The 17,377-nt window shown below is 42.5% G+C and overlaps 1 protein-coding gene across 4 annotated transcripts in view; it reads left to right on the top strand.

Moving 5' to 3' along the window:
• The window catches only part of PAPPA2 (pappalysin 2), a 331,936-nt gene that overhangs the window by 32,030 nt on the left and 282,529 nt on the right, over positions 1 to 17,377 (top strand). Inside the window, exon 1 of one of the 4 annotated variants that reach the window (XM_073643370.1) lies at positions 8,907 to 9,047. The exons of 1 other annotated variant lie outside the window; for it this stretch is intronic. The gene's annotated coding sequence lies outside the window, so the exon portion shown is untranslated. Of the gene's footprint in view, positions 1 to 8,906; positions 9,073 to 9,700; positions 10,188 to 17,377 lie in introns of those variants that run through there. 2 more of the 4 variants (XM_073643374.1, XM_073643371.1) reach the window with 2 other exon arrangements.

Raw genomic sequence — 17,377 nt, 5'->3', positions numbered from 1 at the left:
ACAATCACGAGAGCGAATCCTCCTCCAAATCCCCGTTTTTTGTAGTCTTCGGTCAGCATCCTCGGATTCCTTTTCCTGTCTCCACCTCTGTGGACAACCCGGCTGCGGAATCTCTCGTTAGCAAATTTTCCTCCATTTGGGAGAGTACCCGATCCGCACTCCTTCAGTCGTCCGAACGGATGAAAAGACACGCTGACAAAAAACGCCTGGATCCTCCACAATTTCGTCCTGGAGATAAAGTCTGGCTCTCATCTAAATATGTCCGACTCAAGATACCTTCTTACAAGTTAGGGCCTCGGTTCATCGGTCCTCTGGAGGTCATCAGTCAGATCAACCCGGTGGCCTATAAATTGAAACTCCCGGCCAACTTACGGATCCCTAACTCCTTCCATGTATCTCTCCTCAAACCTGTGGTACTTAACTCTTTTTCCAAGTCTACAGGTACGCCTCCTGCTCCGGTTTCTGCTGAGGACGAGTTTGAGGTAGAGAACATTCTTGCCACCAAAAGGGTAAGAGGAAAGACCTTTTTTCTAGTAGATTGGAAGGGGTTTGGTCCTGAGGAGAGAACGTGGGAGCCCCGGGAGAACATCCATGCCCCTCTTATCCTAGCTAAATTTCTGTCTGGCCTAAAAAAGGGGGGGCCTAAAGGTGGGGGTACTGTAGCGCCGGCGTCCCTGCCCTCTGCTAGGCAGGGACGCTGTTCCCCTCACCTCTCTGCTCCGTGCCCGGCGTCCTCCTCCCGCTCTGCTGGCAGCGCGCGCTCCTTCCCGGCCACTGTGCTTAGGGCGCGCGCGCGCACTCTCCCTCCCTCTTAAAGGGGCCGCGCGCGCCGTCCTAAGGAGTCCCCGGCCAATGGCCGGAGGACTTCACCATATATAAGGCACCTCCTCCAAAATGGAGGTGCCCGAGCAATGTTGTTGCACTGTTCACTACTCTGCTTCAGCCCTCAGGTCCCGTTGCCAGTTACCTGCCAGATACCTGCCACATTCCTGCCAGCTTGCTGTCTTATTCCTGCCTGATTATCTGCTACCTGCCTGCTAGTCTGAGGTCCGACGGTCTGCCTTACTACTCCTGTCAGTCTGTCTAAGGACCAGCCTGTCCTCTCACCTGGGAGCACACTTCAGCCACCTGCCTGCTTGCCTGAGGTCCGACGGTCTGCCTTCCAACTCCTGTCAGTCTGTCTATGGACCAGCTTGCCTGCTCACCTGGGAGCACACATCTGCTACCTGCCTGCTAGCCTACCTGGAGGCTCCGCCGTCACGTGCTGTGACCACCTGCCTGTCCAGTGACTCCTGCCCGCTCACCTGGGAGTGCTCATCTGCTGCCTGTCTGCTAGCCTACCTGGAGGCTCTGCCGTCACGTGCTGTGTCCACCCGCCTGTCCAGAGACTTCTGCCCGCTCACCTGGGAGCGCTCATCTGCCGCCTGTCTGTTGGTCTTCCTGGAGGCTCCGCCGTCACATGCTGTGACCACCCGTTCATCCAGAGACTCTCGCCTGCTCACCTGGGAGCTCACGTCTATCATCTGCCGCCACAGGTCGTACCAACCCTTTACCCAGAGACTGCCCCGGTCACTTGCCGTGACCATCTGCCCGTTCATCCAGAGACTGCCCCGGTCACTTGCCGTGACCATCTGCCCGTTCATTCAGAGACTGCCCCGGTCACTTGCCGTGACCATCTGCCCGTTCATTCAGAGACTGCCCCGGTCACTTGCCGTGACCATCTGCCCGTTCATCCAGAGACTGCCCCGGTCACTTGCCGTGACCTCCAGCCCGTTCACTCAGAGACTGTCCCAGTCACCTGCTGTGACTTCCTGCCTGTTTTCCCTGGTCGCCACCCGCTCCCTTACAAGGACCGCCCCCTTGTATAGTAGCTCAGAGGTTCCGCCTCCCAGACCCGTTACAAAAATGTTCCCAATAAAAGCTTCAACTCAATCCACAAAAAAAGCAAGTCCCTACTCAAGTCCGTCATCTGTTAACGGAAATATAGGGGGCTTCCATGTTACTGGTAGCACAATGGCTCTGGAAAAACTAAATGGTTCCTCGCCCTCCAAAAGAAATCCAGCGAATTCTGCACTCCCATATCCAAATGCCCCCCTACCTTCTGAGCTCCAGTGTGTGTCTAAACTGCAGTTGGCGTCCACATGTTTGGCATCCCTATAGCGATGACAGCCTGTCTAATTTACGGTGCATGTCGCCAGAAGCATGAGCTGGGCACAACGTACTGGTCACTACAACATACTGGTCACTACAATGACAGTTTGCAACTTTCACTCAGCAACATCCACTGCTGCTTGTTTCTGGAAAAGACTAATGGAGTCAAAATTGTCACTACACCTGTAGATAAATTTACAAAAGGGTATAATTTCCAAAATGGGGTCACTTGAGGGGGGATTCTGCTCTTCTAGCACGTAGGGGCTCTGTATATGGAGTCCGCAAACTATTCTAGGAAAATCTGCGCTCCCGGAGGAAAAAAGTGCTGTCCCTCCAGAGTCTCGCTCTATGGCTAAGCAGCATTGCACAGCTACATATGGGGTAGCAGAAATTGTGGGATAAGTTTTAGTGCCATTTTACCCATTTCCCAGTGTAAAAATGTAAAATGTGGGTCTACAACAACGTTTTGGTGGTAAAAATTGAATTATTTTTTCTTCACTGCCCAATGGTATAAAATGCTGTGACACACTTGTGGTGTCAATATGATCCCCTAGATGAATTCATTGAGAGGTGTAGTTTGTAAAATGGTGTCACTTATGGTTGGTTTGGCTGATCTGGCACCTCAGGGGCTTTACCAATGTGACATGGCACCCTCAAACCAGTCTAGCAAAATATGAACTCCAATATGGCACTTCTTCCCTTCTGAGCTTTGCACTATGCCTCAAAAGTAGTTTTTGACCACATATGGGGCACCTGTGTACTCAGGACAAATTGCACAACAAATTTTGGGGTCCATTTTCTTCTGTTACCCTTGTGAAAATGCAAAATTTGGGGCTAAAAAATATTCTTGCAGGAAAAATGTGATTTTTTTTATTTTCACAGCTCAACGTTATAAACTTCTGTGAAGGACATGGGGTTTCAAAGTGCTCACCACACATCAAGATAAGTTCCCTGAGAGGTCTAGTTTCCAAAATGGTGTCACTTGTTGGGGGTTTCCACTGTTTAGGCACATCAGGGGTTCTCCAAGCGCGACATGGCGTCCACAAATTAATCCAGCAAATTGGCATTCAAAAAGTCAAATGGCACTGCTTCCCTTCCGATCCCTGCCGTGCGCCCAAATAGTAGTTTTCCTCCACATATTGGGTATCTACATGCTCAGGAGAAATTGCACAACAAATTTTGGGATCAATTTTTTCTTATTACCATTGTGAAAGTAAAACAAATGGGTGTAAAGTAACATTTTTGTGAAAAAAAGTTAAATGTTTATTTTTTCCTTCCATATTCCATTAATTCCTGTGAATCACTTGAAGGGTTAATAAACTTCTTTGTATGTGGTTTTCAGCACCTTGAGGGGTGCAGTTTTTAGAATGGTGTCACTTTTGAGTATTTTCTGTCATATAGACCCCCTCAAAGTAACTTCAAATGTGATGTGGTCCCTAAAAAATGGTTTTGTAACTGTTGTTGTAAAAATGAGAAATCACTTCTCAACTTTTAACCCTTATAACTTCCTAACAAAAAAAAATAATGTTTCCAAAATTGTGCTGATGTAAAGTAGACATGTGGGAAATGTTATTTATTAACTATTTTGCGTGACATGACTCACTCTGATTTGAGGGCATAAAAATTAAAAGTTTGAAAATTGCAAAATTTCCACAATTTTCGACAAATTTTCAATTTTTTTCACAAATAAAGTCATATCAAATAAATGTTACCACTATCATGAAGTACAATATGTCAGGAAAAAAAGATCTCAGAATCAGGGGGATCCGTTGAAGCGTTCCAGAGTAATTACCTCATAAAGTGACACTGGTCAGAATTAAAAAAATTGGCCTGGTAAGGAAGGTGAAAACAGGCTTCAGGGGGGAAGAATTAAAGGAATCTGTCACCAGAAAAAACGCTGTTAACCTGCACATATGGAGTTTCCATAAGCTCTATGGATCAGTGGGCTGTAAGTTTAAAAAACAGACAGCACACGGATGTGAAAAACAGAGGTGTAAATGAAGCTTAAAGGGAACCTGTCACCAGACCATGTGGCCAATCGCCATCCATTGAACATTCGTATATAGATAGGACAACTATGACCAGCATAGCCTCTATTCCGAATTGGTCCTGCCTCAATGTTTTAGCTCTGATTAGATACGGTTTGGGCCTCGTTTTTTGATTATCGGCCCGTCTTAACAGGCTGGCAATCACCCAACACCCAGTGAACTACCAAAATGCTTGTTCTTCTGGGAGATGATTTTTAATTAAGTTTAAAAATCATCTTTCTCGGCAGCACATCGTCCTGTGTAAACAATCTGTGTGCACACAGCAAGCATATACGGTAAATGATCACTGTGTGCATTGAACTAAACATGTAGAGGTTGTTTAATGGTTATTGTCAGCTCAGCTCATCTAAACCAGTATGTATGAAACTATCCATAAGTTTTTGTGGGTTAAAATGCTGTTAATATCTGTTTTAAGCATTTTTCAGATTCTCCAGCATAAAAAAAAAAAAATATGTCACCATGTTTTGCTTCCATCTGATGAACTTAATGAAGTTGCTAATCTTTGCTGATAGTGTAGACCCTGCGCTGAATCAGTCTCCTTCCCCCTCTGGAAGCTGACAATACATTTTTTCCCCCCATCCTGCAGGATGAGCCTTCTCAGCTATACCGCCATAAAATCAAATAAATGTAAAACACTTTTTCTTTTTTTATGATCCATACAATGAATACCATATTTAATGGTGGGACGACCCTTTTGACGGACGCAAATTTTACACTAGTGAGTTCAGTTTTGTATAAAGATATTCCAAACTTCCTAATTGCTAATGTTAATTTTAAGCCTTGTCTTGATCTTATTAATTCTAGTTAGGGATGTTATAGAGATACATAGGGATGAGAGACAGAATAACAGGTTGTCTGTGAAAGTTGAGGATTTACGGCCTCGGTTTTGAATTGTGGACTTTTAGGGCATGTTCACATGTAACAAGCTTGTTGCAGAAATTGCTGTGGCATAACAACAGCACATGCATCTGAATGGGACTGTTTCTGAGGCTTAGGCTTGTAATTTTTACAAACCCCATTCAGATGTATGGAATCACTGCTGTAAAATATTATGTAACAGGAATCTTCTATGTGTGATCTAATTCTTGCATGTTAAATTTCAGTGTTTAAAGGCAATACTATACCAAATATATGCTAGAAGGATAAAAGGGGGCTCTGCTCTTTAAACATTTTTGACATATCCACCTGTCCCACTACTGGAAACTCCACCTATTGGGAAAAGGGGGTCTTTTGACTCTTAATCAGCTAGGCGAGGTGTGCACGTACTGGTGAGGTGTCAGTGAATGTGTACAGACTTTTCTGTTAAAGCCTGGCAATTATACAATAGATGAGCAAGATTGCATATGAACAAGTCTTCTGCTCGAAGTGCCTTTTGTGGGTTAATTGATGTCTGTACATTCCTGTTCACCCACATATAAGAAATTAATTTTGAAAAATCACTTATGAAAAACGATGTCATGTCACATGAAAAAAACTGTGTTGCCACTTACATTACAAACAAAAGGAGGATGATGCCATTATTTTTACAGAATGGATCAAGTCCCTACTATTTTCTATCCCTAGAGTTACCTAGAATTTAAAGCGTACCTCCACTTTCAAAAGAACAATTGTTATAGTGCTGGTCTTTGCTTTGCAATCGGTTTTCTAAATCCCTCTATTGGAAGTTTTTACTGTTTACATGCAGCATGGACCTCCCAAATTCTGTTCTGCTGGCTGCATTAAACTAGATAGCATGGGACTGGTTGATCTTAGCTACTGTCTACTGTTTAGTGCAGGAGCGAGCACTGTAATATCCCATGATGCTTGCACCGCAATGAAGACTGAAGCCCGGCTGCAGGAGCAGAACCTTGACTAGTTTAGTACAACCCACAGTCCAGATTTCAGGAGGTCTATGCTGCAGGTAAATGGTAAAAATTCCTAACAGAGTGATTTAGAAAAACGGCTCCTTCTCTATGAGCATGTCAAAAGTGGAGGTACACTCTAAGACTTGCAACAAGTCAACTTTAGCAATTCAAGAAAAACATTGAAAATAAGTAATTTTATTGATGTCTACAGGGAGAGACATGGAGTTAGATGTATAGACATCTACATTTTTTTAGACAGCGATTACGATGACCTGTCACCAGCACAAAAGTAGGCAGTATTTGCTCTTATTTTATTCTTGCTGTTCCCCTGATTATTCTGCTTTTTATTTTAAATGCACCATGCGATAGGCCATTTTATTTAGTGCTAATTTTGATGGTCTTTACTAAGGAAGCGATGCTCCCAGGATCCTCTAGGGCGTGTCTTTAGGCAGCTCTGCATTATTACTCTGTGAGCCACACCCTCTTAGTAAAGACCATACAAATTGGTGCAAAATCAAAAGGCCCACATCTTTGGAACCGTATAGTGAATTGCAAAAAAAGTTGATTTTTAACCTGGTGACAGGTACTCTTTAAGCACTGCTCCTACATGCAAGGGGATTACCACTTTCTACTAAAGCCTATTTGTATAGATGATGGTGGTTTTCCTGTTACAAAGGATGCTGCTGTGTATTATACAATATATTAAAGCGATCAAAACTTGAGCCAATATGAGATTTTTTGATAACATCAGCCATAATGAAGTGAATAACTTTAGCTAACTCATCACATTGGCACCTGCCAAGGGATGGAAACACATACTGGCACATCATTGTGTATGAAGCTGTGTAGCTGATTACTATTCAGATTCCCCATGATAACCTCTGCCAACAGCAGAAAGTGCCTACAATGGGCATGTGAGCATCAGAAGGGGTCCCTAGCGAAGAAAGTGGCCTTAAACGAGGAATCACATTTTCTGTTACATGTGTGTCACGATTCTTCCGTGAGTGAATGTTTTCCTGCCATATGGAATCTGGGTCATGCTGAGTTGTCGGTGTTTTGATTGACAGCTCAGCTGTCCAGTCTTGTGATGAGCGTGCTGAGCTGTCGGTACCTTGATTGATGGCTTGGCCATCCAATCTGTGACTGGGAGGTGCTGGGCTTTCTCCAGGTGTTCTCTTTTCTGGAGATTGCCCAGCTACTTAACTGGGCTGTCTGCCTCTATTCTCTGCCAAGTCGTTGTTTGTGCTTCCTGGTGAGTGTTTGCCTAATTCTGTTGTGCTGAGTTCTAATCTTCCGCTGCCTGACCCTTTGGACTGTGTACTGACTATCCCTTTGTCTTGTTATTTTGCTTTGATCCACTATCACCTGGTATTTTGACCCCGGCCCATGGTCTGACTTATACCTTTGTCTTTCCCCTTGGTTTTCTACGTGCTGTCTTGGTAATGACCCCAGAATGTCTGATTTCTCTGCCTCACGGTCTGTCCATGAGTAGTGACTAGCGTCACAATGTGTCACTTACTTGGGAAAGAGATAGCACCAAGATGCTCCATGGAAGGAAGACAAGTTGGCAGAGGCAGCGAGATGGTCTTGCAACGTTCTGCTGGGAATACCTTGGTCTATTGTTATGGCTGCTCAGTTTCTTGTATTCTGTTTTACTGATGAGCTATTTTCTATAGTCTCCTCACTGTGAACTGACAGCTATTACATCAGTCATTTCATTGAAGGCATGAGGCAACCATAAGTGTCTCATATGTAGGACATTAGATAACTGGCAGGCTCAGCAGATGAGGTGGATCCTCTAAGCCCGGGTTTCGGTGGGCACACTAATCCCGGGCGTTGATGCAGCAAGCTGGAAGACACGTGGGCAGCGAGGACTTGGCACACTCAGGAATTTCAGGAGCGGCAGGATGGAAGAGGTAGAACTCAGCAGGGATGGAAGCAAGTAAAGTATAGTATGCTTAGAAGGTGGAAGACACCAAACCTAGAGGTCTAGAAACTCAATCCCAAGACCCGGGTGTGGTTGTCAATGGGCTTTAAATAGGTCTAGGGAGATGATGTCTTTGATCCACACTGGGCGACCTACAAAACCTGATGTGGAGCACAACAGTGGGAAGTGGACTCAGGGGAGGGGAGCAGATCCCTGGGACAGGTGTGTATCAATAATAAGCGGTCATAGGCTTATGGCTGCACGACTGCCCCAAGACCAGCCTTATTGACCCTGTACTCTGTGACAGTATTCAATAAATCCAGGAACAAACTCTCCACACCAAAAAAGTAACATCACCGCAATATTTTGGCCTGCATCACCGGTGATGTAAGTACCTGGAAATCCTCCCATCAAAGTGCTATTTAAGCATCATATTTGTTGAGCCCGACGACACACCAGTGTCCTATTAATCTAAACAGAACCAGATAATTGTTCATTCTCGCTTTCACCCTAATCCATTGTGAATATTCATATTATAAGGAAGTGATAACCGAGCAAAATCTAAGTCTGCGGAAGGCAAAAAAAAAAAAAATTCTGATGCTGCACTATGTCAGCCATAAACTAATATTTTATAAATGAACGTGGCTCTGATAGCTCCCATAAATAACGACCCATTAATGGTGATAAAGTAGAGAACGATGGCTCAGAGTGAGGAGAGGAAAGGGTGGATGGAGGAAGGGGAGAGGACAAGATAAGTGCGCTGAGGAGCAGAATAGGGGATGTCAAAAAAAAAAAAAAGGAATTGCGAGATGAAGAAAACACTGAAATGTTTGAACAGTTTTTTTTTTTTGTTGTTCACTTTAAGCTGCCAAAATTTGAAGTGAAGAGTGGTGAGTTTGGGAAATGAAAGAGAGAAAAGGGGTGGAGAGTAAAAGAGAGAGGGAGAGAGAGAGAGTGGAAGAGACAAGAGACTAAACAGCCCGTGATCTTGATGTGGAAATGATCAAACTTGTTATGAATGGATTAGTAGCAACAGCAGGAGAAGCTTCGCAGGCGGATGACACTGTGCCAATCTAGGTAATATAAGCACTTGCAAGCCTAGGTAAGAGCATGCTGCTGCTTTTATGAATGAGGTGATGTCCTCCCACGCACGGCTGACTGTCTGTGTCTGTGAACTGGTGACCCTGCATCTTAGTCCTATATACTGCTCACTACCTTCTTCTCTTCTGCACTTCATTATTCCTAACCCTCCTCCTGACTTTACTTTTATGCCCCTATCCTTAGCCTGGTTGGCAGACAAAAGGGACAAGTGTTGCCTCTTGCCACCTTACAGGTCATGTTGCCACAGATTAGAGTGTGAGCTCTTGCATCCAAATTTGCACTATATCTTCAGTACTTTCATCAATCACTTCTGTTCCAGGGTGGAATGGGCAAACATTTCTAAAATTGGCACTGGCTACAAAGCCAGGTGTTAATCTTTATTCCACAACCACATGGTGACCACTGTGTAACTATCCTTTCTTTTATTTCCATCAAACACATAATTGCTACTTCTTGAATCCACTTTTTCTTCTTCTTCTCTGTTTGTTTTAGCAACACCTCCATGTGTCTGTCTTTTCCAGTATCTTTTTTTTTTTTTCTTCCTCTCTCTCTCTGTCTGTCGTTCCCATTTTTTTTTCTCTCTCTTCGGCAGAATGAATAAAGTAGTACAGTATGTGCGAACGTAAGTCAGAGCTCAGTCTGGGGGTCTGCAGAGGGGCATGGAGATTTTATTTTTGTACTCTGTAAACCGTGGCTTCGCAGGACAGGCAGGTGTGAAAACAGACATGTTCTTCTCTGGGATTCCAAAAAAAAAAAAAAAAAATGCAATCATCAAAACAAGTCGTGAGTGGACGTAGTAAACGCTGAGTGATTTAAGGCAAGAGGAAAAGGATTAGCTCATCCTGATATAAAAAGCCCACCTGAATAGGGACCTGCTTCCGAAAGAGAGGGGGTTTCATAACGAGCAGGGAGGAGCCTGAAATAAAAAAAAGGGGAAAAAAATAAGAGATCCCGTCTATGAATAGGAGGAAGGGGAACAGAAAAAGGGGCTCCGGGAGGGGGCAGAGGGGAACACAAGAGGAAAACTGAGATAAAAGGACAGAGGGATGTGGTCATAGAAGAGACAAGAGATCAAAACAAGAGAGCATGCAAGACACAACCTAGCAGGAGTCCCAGGTAGGTGACTTGTAACTTGCGTGCAATATGATGCTGTAACTAATACAAGCCCAACGAAAATGAGATGCACTGACTGTTGAGTCATTTTCCAGATGAAGGGAACCAAGTATTGCTTATTCATTTGTATTCCGTCTGTACCGAGAACACTGGTGTTCAGCAAATTGGGAAGGTGTTGAGAGTTTATCAGTCAACTAGAAGAAACGTTTGATGATGGGTATGTAGAAAATATTCTTCGAGACAGATATGAATGCAATTTTTTTAGGTGATCTTAGGGTAAAACTAGTTATGTCTTGGCGTTGTTTGTGATAAATGATGGAAATAATGAAGAAGGGGGATGGGGAGATGTATCACACTGTTGGCTTCGACAATGGATTTGAGCTATTTGGCACAAAGAGGACAAGTTGGAATAAGTGACCTGTAAGACAGGACCTTATAAAACCTTACATTCTTACATTGTTTAGTCTGGCATATGAATGGGGACCACCTTAGGAGCCAACGAGAGCATTGGATGACCACTTATGGGAATGCTCATCATTTTATAAACTTTATTCATTACAATTGATAGGCACAGAGGAGGGGTGAACAGACAGGTGCCTTTACTCCGCTTACACCTGCTGTACTGAATACAGAAAAGTTACTTGAGATGTCTTTAAGATTTAGATGACTAATGGACAGGCGGACATATGTGACTATAAATAAATCTCCAGCGCAATTAATGTTTCTAACCCTCCGTAAATTCCTGGACAGTCTGTAATATTTGGCAACTTTTTCCAAAGTCTTTAAAATGTGGTAAATTTGTGATTTCGAGGAACTGAAGGAATTTGTGTAGATTATTGTCCTTGCCATTAGCACTCGACAGGTCACTGCAGATGTGGACAATGTGTTTTTATCAGTTTTCTTACCTAACGACATATATTGATAGCAAACATATTATGGTTTTCTAATGTGGTCAAAACAAAATGTTGGCTATTCGTGACTTTTGGATAAGTTGAAAAAATAAATTCTGGTGGAAGGGAAAACTTGATAACTCAAGTGAGGAGTAGTTAATGGTAAGAGAGGACCTCTGTGATCTTCTCTTCTCTGAATGTGCTGAAGTTAACAGGACTGAGTATAAACGTCTTTGTAGAGAGGAGAACAAATGAATGGAATGGAGAACATGGGGGATAGAGTAACTAATAGGACAGGACATAACATACAGGAGTATGGAGGAAGGTGTCAAGCTTTAGTTTCGTGTAGAAGTTACCTTGAGATGTGTGTAGCTGACTTTACTCAACAAACAACCTTATAAGATGGTATAGGACACGGGTTGATTTTTTCAATCTTAAAGAAAGGACGTATAGAGTATTGAAAGTATTCATTGCGTCCTGATGTTATCAAGACAGGTAGACAATAGATCTAAACAGGTCAATATATGGAAAAGTGCTGTGCTTTGACTTACCAAACTTACCAGAGCAGCGTGAGTGTTCTCATTGTATGGCCATGTTCCCACGTAGCGTAAATCTTGTGCAAAATATCTGCTTTAAACCGTGCAAGCAAAGTGGATGTGACTTCATGAAAACTCATCCCACTGTGCAAGTGACGTCGTTGTTGAACTACGCATTTTTTGGTGCTTTTTTCTTCTCTATAGACTTCAATAGGGAGTCTGAAAAATATGCATGTAAAAAAAAACGCAGTCCTAAATCCAAGGTTATCAAGACTAAAAAAAATGTTGCTTCAAATTTACACCAAATAAAGGGGAAAATGCATAAAAAAGCAGCAAAAATGCAATAATGAGAGATTGCGTATTTTGGTGCGGAAACTTGCAAAAAATGTATTGAAAAAAACATTTAAGCTATGTGTGAACATGGTCTAAGAGTCATCATATGTGTTAAACAGGATATGTGTGATATGTGGCGGGTGCACCACTTATAACATAATAATGAACTTTAAAACAGGTCATATATATATACGTATTTGACGAAAATAGAGTAAGTGGTGTGAAGGCACACAGCAGATATAAAACTGTGCATCTACTGCCATATCCACATTGCATGTGTCTTTGGCATAGTCAGTGTTAGAGGATGTATTTGCCTGGAACACATGCTGATATTGGGAACTTTTTATTAGCGGACAGCCGAGTTGCTGTAAAGGGTGGTCTCTAACCTGTGGCCTCAGGCTGTCAGTACATGTTGGAAGTTGTAATCTCGCAACAGCTGGAGACCAACTTCTGTAAAGTGTAGAACAATGCTACTGTAAAGCATGCAATCTTAGAGAAAGTTGAGTGGAGGACACAAATTCATGAACGGAGGAGCAGCGAAGTCATTCGCTAAAGTGTGAAGCAAACAATAAAGTAACTGTATAAGTAACGAGCAAGTAAGAGGAATACAGGCAGAAAGTGAGAAATGCAAAACTAGCAGCATTATATCCACTGCTGGAGAATAACAGATGTTAATTATTATCAAATTATGATAATGCTCTGAGAAAACACTAAATATTATCTGATGCACATTATATCAACCATGATGCCAGTATTTCCTTCACTAAGGCTTCATAATGCAGTCTTAGTGTATGTTCATACAGGGCATTGTTGGTGCATTTTTTTTTGCAGGAAAACCTGCTCTCTTGGTAGAAAAGAAGCAGAGTCAAAATCGCAGTTTTTGGCGTGTTTTTTGCTGCGTTTTTTTACTGCATTTTTCAGGATCCCAAAGTTCAGCTTTGCTTCCACCACAGAAGCATGAACACAGGTCACCAATGCAAGACATATATGAAACCATATTAACCAGAATTACAAATGTAACAGCAGTGGGAGTTGAATAGTTCAGGAATAGTTTACCTAAGACATTGGCAGAGCATTGAGTTTGTAGGACACTGTTTACTTTCACACTTTGGTCTGCCATTGAGTTGCTCAGGCATTGTTCAATTTCACACCTTGGTAGGCCAATGTTTACTTTGTACGCATCACTAATTTAATTAAACTGTACTAATCCTAACTGCCATCTCAGGTGACCAAGACAACTTGGGAAAATCACAAGAATAAATGGCTTTCACATACTGCTTCACTTGCTTTTTTTCACTAAAAATGCAGCGAAACCTGATACCTGCATTATTGCAACGTTTTTGCAGCGGATTTTCAACTAGGCATTGCTTTCAATTTGTGAAAAATGCTGCAAAAATGCTGAAATTAGTTACATGCTCTATTCTGCAAAAACACAGGTCTTTGACAAAACAGTCAGGAAAATAAACATGAAGTGTGCATGAGATTTCTGAATTCTCATAGACTTTGCTAGTATTATAAAACACTGCTGAAAATTTGCCAAAAAACCCAACAAAAAATTCACCAAAACGCCCTGTGCGAACATACCCTTATAGCTTTCATCCCTATTTCTTCCGTTTTGTTGTTTTGTTATTTTGCAGATGATATAAAAAAAATTAACAAATATACATGGAACACGGAAAATGATTTTTTTTCAATTTATTTATCTAGATGTGTTTTTCACATACTGTTCCGAAATGGTTATACCCATCTCAGCCTTTCATGGGTAAGATGGGGGAAACTTGACCATAAGAAGAGAATCTACAGTATTAGAGAGCGGCTGAGCTAACTTGTTTCCAGAACTCCCATAGAAATGAACAGGGGTTATGGAAACAGTGGAGCTCCACTGCTCTCTGCTATTTCCACACCTCAACCTTTAGGGATCAGACCCATTAAATACTGAAATGTGAATAGTCCTTTAATAAAAAAAATGAAGAAAAATGCACCAAACCTGTTAAAGGGAATCTGTCAACAGATTTTTGCTATGTGATATGAGAGCAGCATGATGTTGGGGCAGGGACCCTAATTCCAGTGATGTATCGCTTACTGAGCTGCTTGCTTCAGTTTTTATATAATCACTGTTTTATTTGCTGCAGATCTAGCAGTTCTCTGAATGCTGAGCTGTGTATAACCCCTCCCACATCACTGATTGGCAGCTATATGTGTACACTGTACATGGACAGAAAGCTGCCAATCAGTGATGGGGTTATAGAGAGATAATGAATATGAAGGACTATCTGACATTAGGTTTACTAATCCTTTAGTGATAATCTCCTGCTGATAAAACAGTGATTTTATCAAAACTACAGCAAACAGCCCAGTAAGTGACAAATCACAGTAATCAACGTTTTTGTCTCTACATCATGCTGCTCTTAGATTAGAGGGAAAAAAATTGGTGACATATTCTCTTTAAGAGGCTCACGTCTTTTAATAAATTTAGTGCATTTTGATCAGTCTGGGTGCCATAAACTATCTATTAAATCTATTCTGGATATGAGCCTTTGCAGATTTCTGCTATAAGTTATGGTGTTTCTTGACAAAATTATAGAGAATCCATTGGACCATTGGTATCCCTGCCAACACCTGGTAAACCACATCGACATTTTAAAAAATTGACCAAGAATGGCAAAAAAAACAGGCAAAAAGTCTTATAATTTTACATACGTATGGCTTGTGCAAAAAGTTATGGCTTTTTGGCAGTACATTTTGGTGCACAACCCTTCAGAAATCCTCCCTTAGTATAGGTCATCAATGTCTGATTGGTTGAGGTCCGACATCCCGCACCCCCGCCAATCAGCTGATTCCACCGACCGGAAGTGCTCAATTGCGTAGCTGCTCCATCGTCTTATTGTGGTCCCAGCCGAATACTGCACATCATCCTCCTATTGAATTGAATAGGAGGCACATGTGCAGTACCCGGCCCTCACCACTATCAGATGGATAGGTCATCAATGATAAAGTAGTGCACAACCTCTTTAAGCTATCCATTCACACTAGATTAATGTCAGCTGAATATTTAATGGGAACAATCAACTATCCACTGTACAGGGTGGTCCAAAAGTAGGTGGACAGAAAGTGTAATAAAGTTATGAAGGGGGAGATTTATCAAACACTAAATTGCAGCCGCCTGTCTGGATCATCCTCCAATAAACCATGAATTAGACGTGGACGATAAGCTTTCCACCCAAGAGATTTCAGGATTCACATGATAGAAGCTCGTGAAATTCCCAATTCCAATGAGGCTCTTCTGGTGGACTTTTTTGGACTCTGAAGAAATGTTTCAGCAACAAGCTGTTTATTATCTTCTGTACAGACAGTTTTGGGTCGAGCAGTTTTTGGAGCATTAAGGATTGAGCCAGTGGCATTGAATTTGTCACGAATGCGGTAAATGGTTTGTCTCTTTGGGGCTTGAGTACCAAATGTTTCAACCCAATTTGCTCTAACGGTTTCAGCATTTTGAGATTTACAATACTGTGTTAAAATCCATTTTCTTTAATCTGTATTTAAATTATTTGCCATTATGTGTTATCTGAATTATCTGAAAAGAAAACAGATTTGGGGGAGATCTATCTGTGAAACCTAGATCTGTGAAACTGGCTCAGTTGCCCTTAGCAACCAATCAGATTCCACCTTTCATTTTCCAAAGAGTCTGTGAGGAATGAAAAGTGGAATCTGATTGGTTGCTAAGAGCAACTGAGCCAGTTTCACTTTACACCATGTTTGATAAATCTCCCCCTTCATAACCTTACTACACTTTCTGTCCACCTACTTTTGGACCACCCTGTATATGAGGGGGCATTCTGAGGTTCATCCTATGGCAGATTTAAGGAAAAAGTAGGATTGGGCATGTTGTATTGCAAGGTGCCCAATACTTTTGTTTTCATGGAAGTTAAACTGCTGGTGTCTGGTAGCAACTTACTCGCCTTCATCCAATAATAAAATATGGAAACTCTACACAAGTACAGTATATGCACATTGAGTTTAGGGGATAACTCCTTGTATACAAGATTTAATAATTAATTAATCTCCCTCTCTAAAAAAAATTATGGTATGTTGTTTACTTGTCATAAACGTCCTCCAAGAGCTACTGTACCTATATTTAAAGTGCCCATCTCTTAGTTTCAGCAGCACACCGTTCCTCAGCCTCCCGACTTCTTAGTTTCTGGGGGGCAGACACTTCTGCTTAACTTGACAGTTTGGGCCACCACCATTGGCCAGAACTATGCACTGAAGCTGGAAAGGATTAGGAGCTAAAAACGCACACCAGCAATCCCAGCCAGCCTGAGTGCAGTGCTTACAAGCGCAATAGGAAAGAGCATTTTCGGCCATCACTGCTTGACAGCAATGGTGATCTGTCCACTAGGCAATGAGCTGTGAACAAAATAAACACACTTTCATTATTAGGAGAAAGGGGGCAAACTTTTAATGAATATGTTGAAAAAAACTTAAAACCATCAAGTTCAGCTTTTCTCCATCAAAATATTCTCTATTTCTGGATTATCTATAACCCAAAATGCCATTTGTTGTGAGAAAAGCATCCAGCCCTTTTACAAATGCTGATGAAATGTGGCGGGGGCAGTAGCCGTGGGCGAGGTACTTGTCTTTCACACTCCAGCATGCTTCATGAAGATGAAGGTCTGGCCTGTGTGTGTGGACTTTGTCTACAGTAGCGCTACGCCCTTGCAGGCCGCGTGGTGCCAGTGATTTCGGCTGGTCAGGGCCAGATTTTGATAGGTTCAATGAGGTGGACCACCAGTCAACAATAAACAGTTTTTTTACTGAACAGTGGGAATTATGTACAATAGATAGTGGGTACATAACTTCACAAACGTTTCCTTAACAACATGGAGCAACTTCACAAACAGTCTCTACCTTTTCCAAGCTTTCTTGCTTCTTTCCCCAAATTCCTCCACTTTCGCCACAACCTAGCAGAGTACTACAGTCCAGTAAGTGGGAGTCCTGTCCTCAACCCACGGTTCGGCGTCCTTTTACCTCTAGGGTAGCTAGTTCACCACTATGGCCGTTACTTAGCATCTCTACTTGCTGATGCCTTGGAGCTACTGCCAGGGGTACTCTATTCATCTCACTTTTCCCTGTTCTGTCCCTGCCCGTTACTTCTTTAAGTTACATTATAATCTCGGCGCCGTACTACTAGGCGTCGTGTCCAAGGACCCGTCTCCACTGCATCACTCTGCCTTTGTCACTTTTCCTCATCTCTACTCTGGATCTTGCTATCCACTGCCTCGATCTCCACTCATGTCAGGGACACCCATGTCATACGGCTCTGCTGAATAGTCATACCTTGAGTCTGCTTTCACTGCTGGCTGAGCCCTATCTAACCTCCTGACAGTAAAGTGTCTCTGTCACTTCACTTTAGTCCCTTCCACTCTGGGCTAGT

The sequence above is a fragment of the Phyllobates terribilis genome, unplaced genomic scaffold (assembly GCF_046119375.1).
Source record: "Phyllobates terribilis strain yellow unplaced genomic scaffold, ASM4611937v1 Scaffold_8__6_contigs__length_399053987, whole genome shotgun sequence".
NCBI lineage: Eukaryota > Metazoa > Chordata > Amphibia > Anura > Dendrobatidae > Phyllobates > Phyllobates terribilis.
This window is presented reverse-complemented; position numbering and strand designations above follow the sequence as displayed.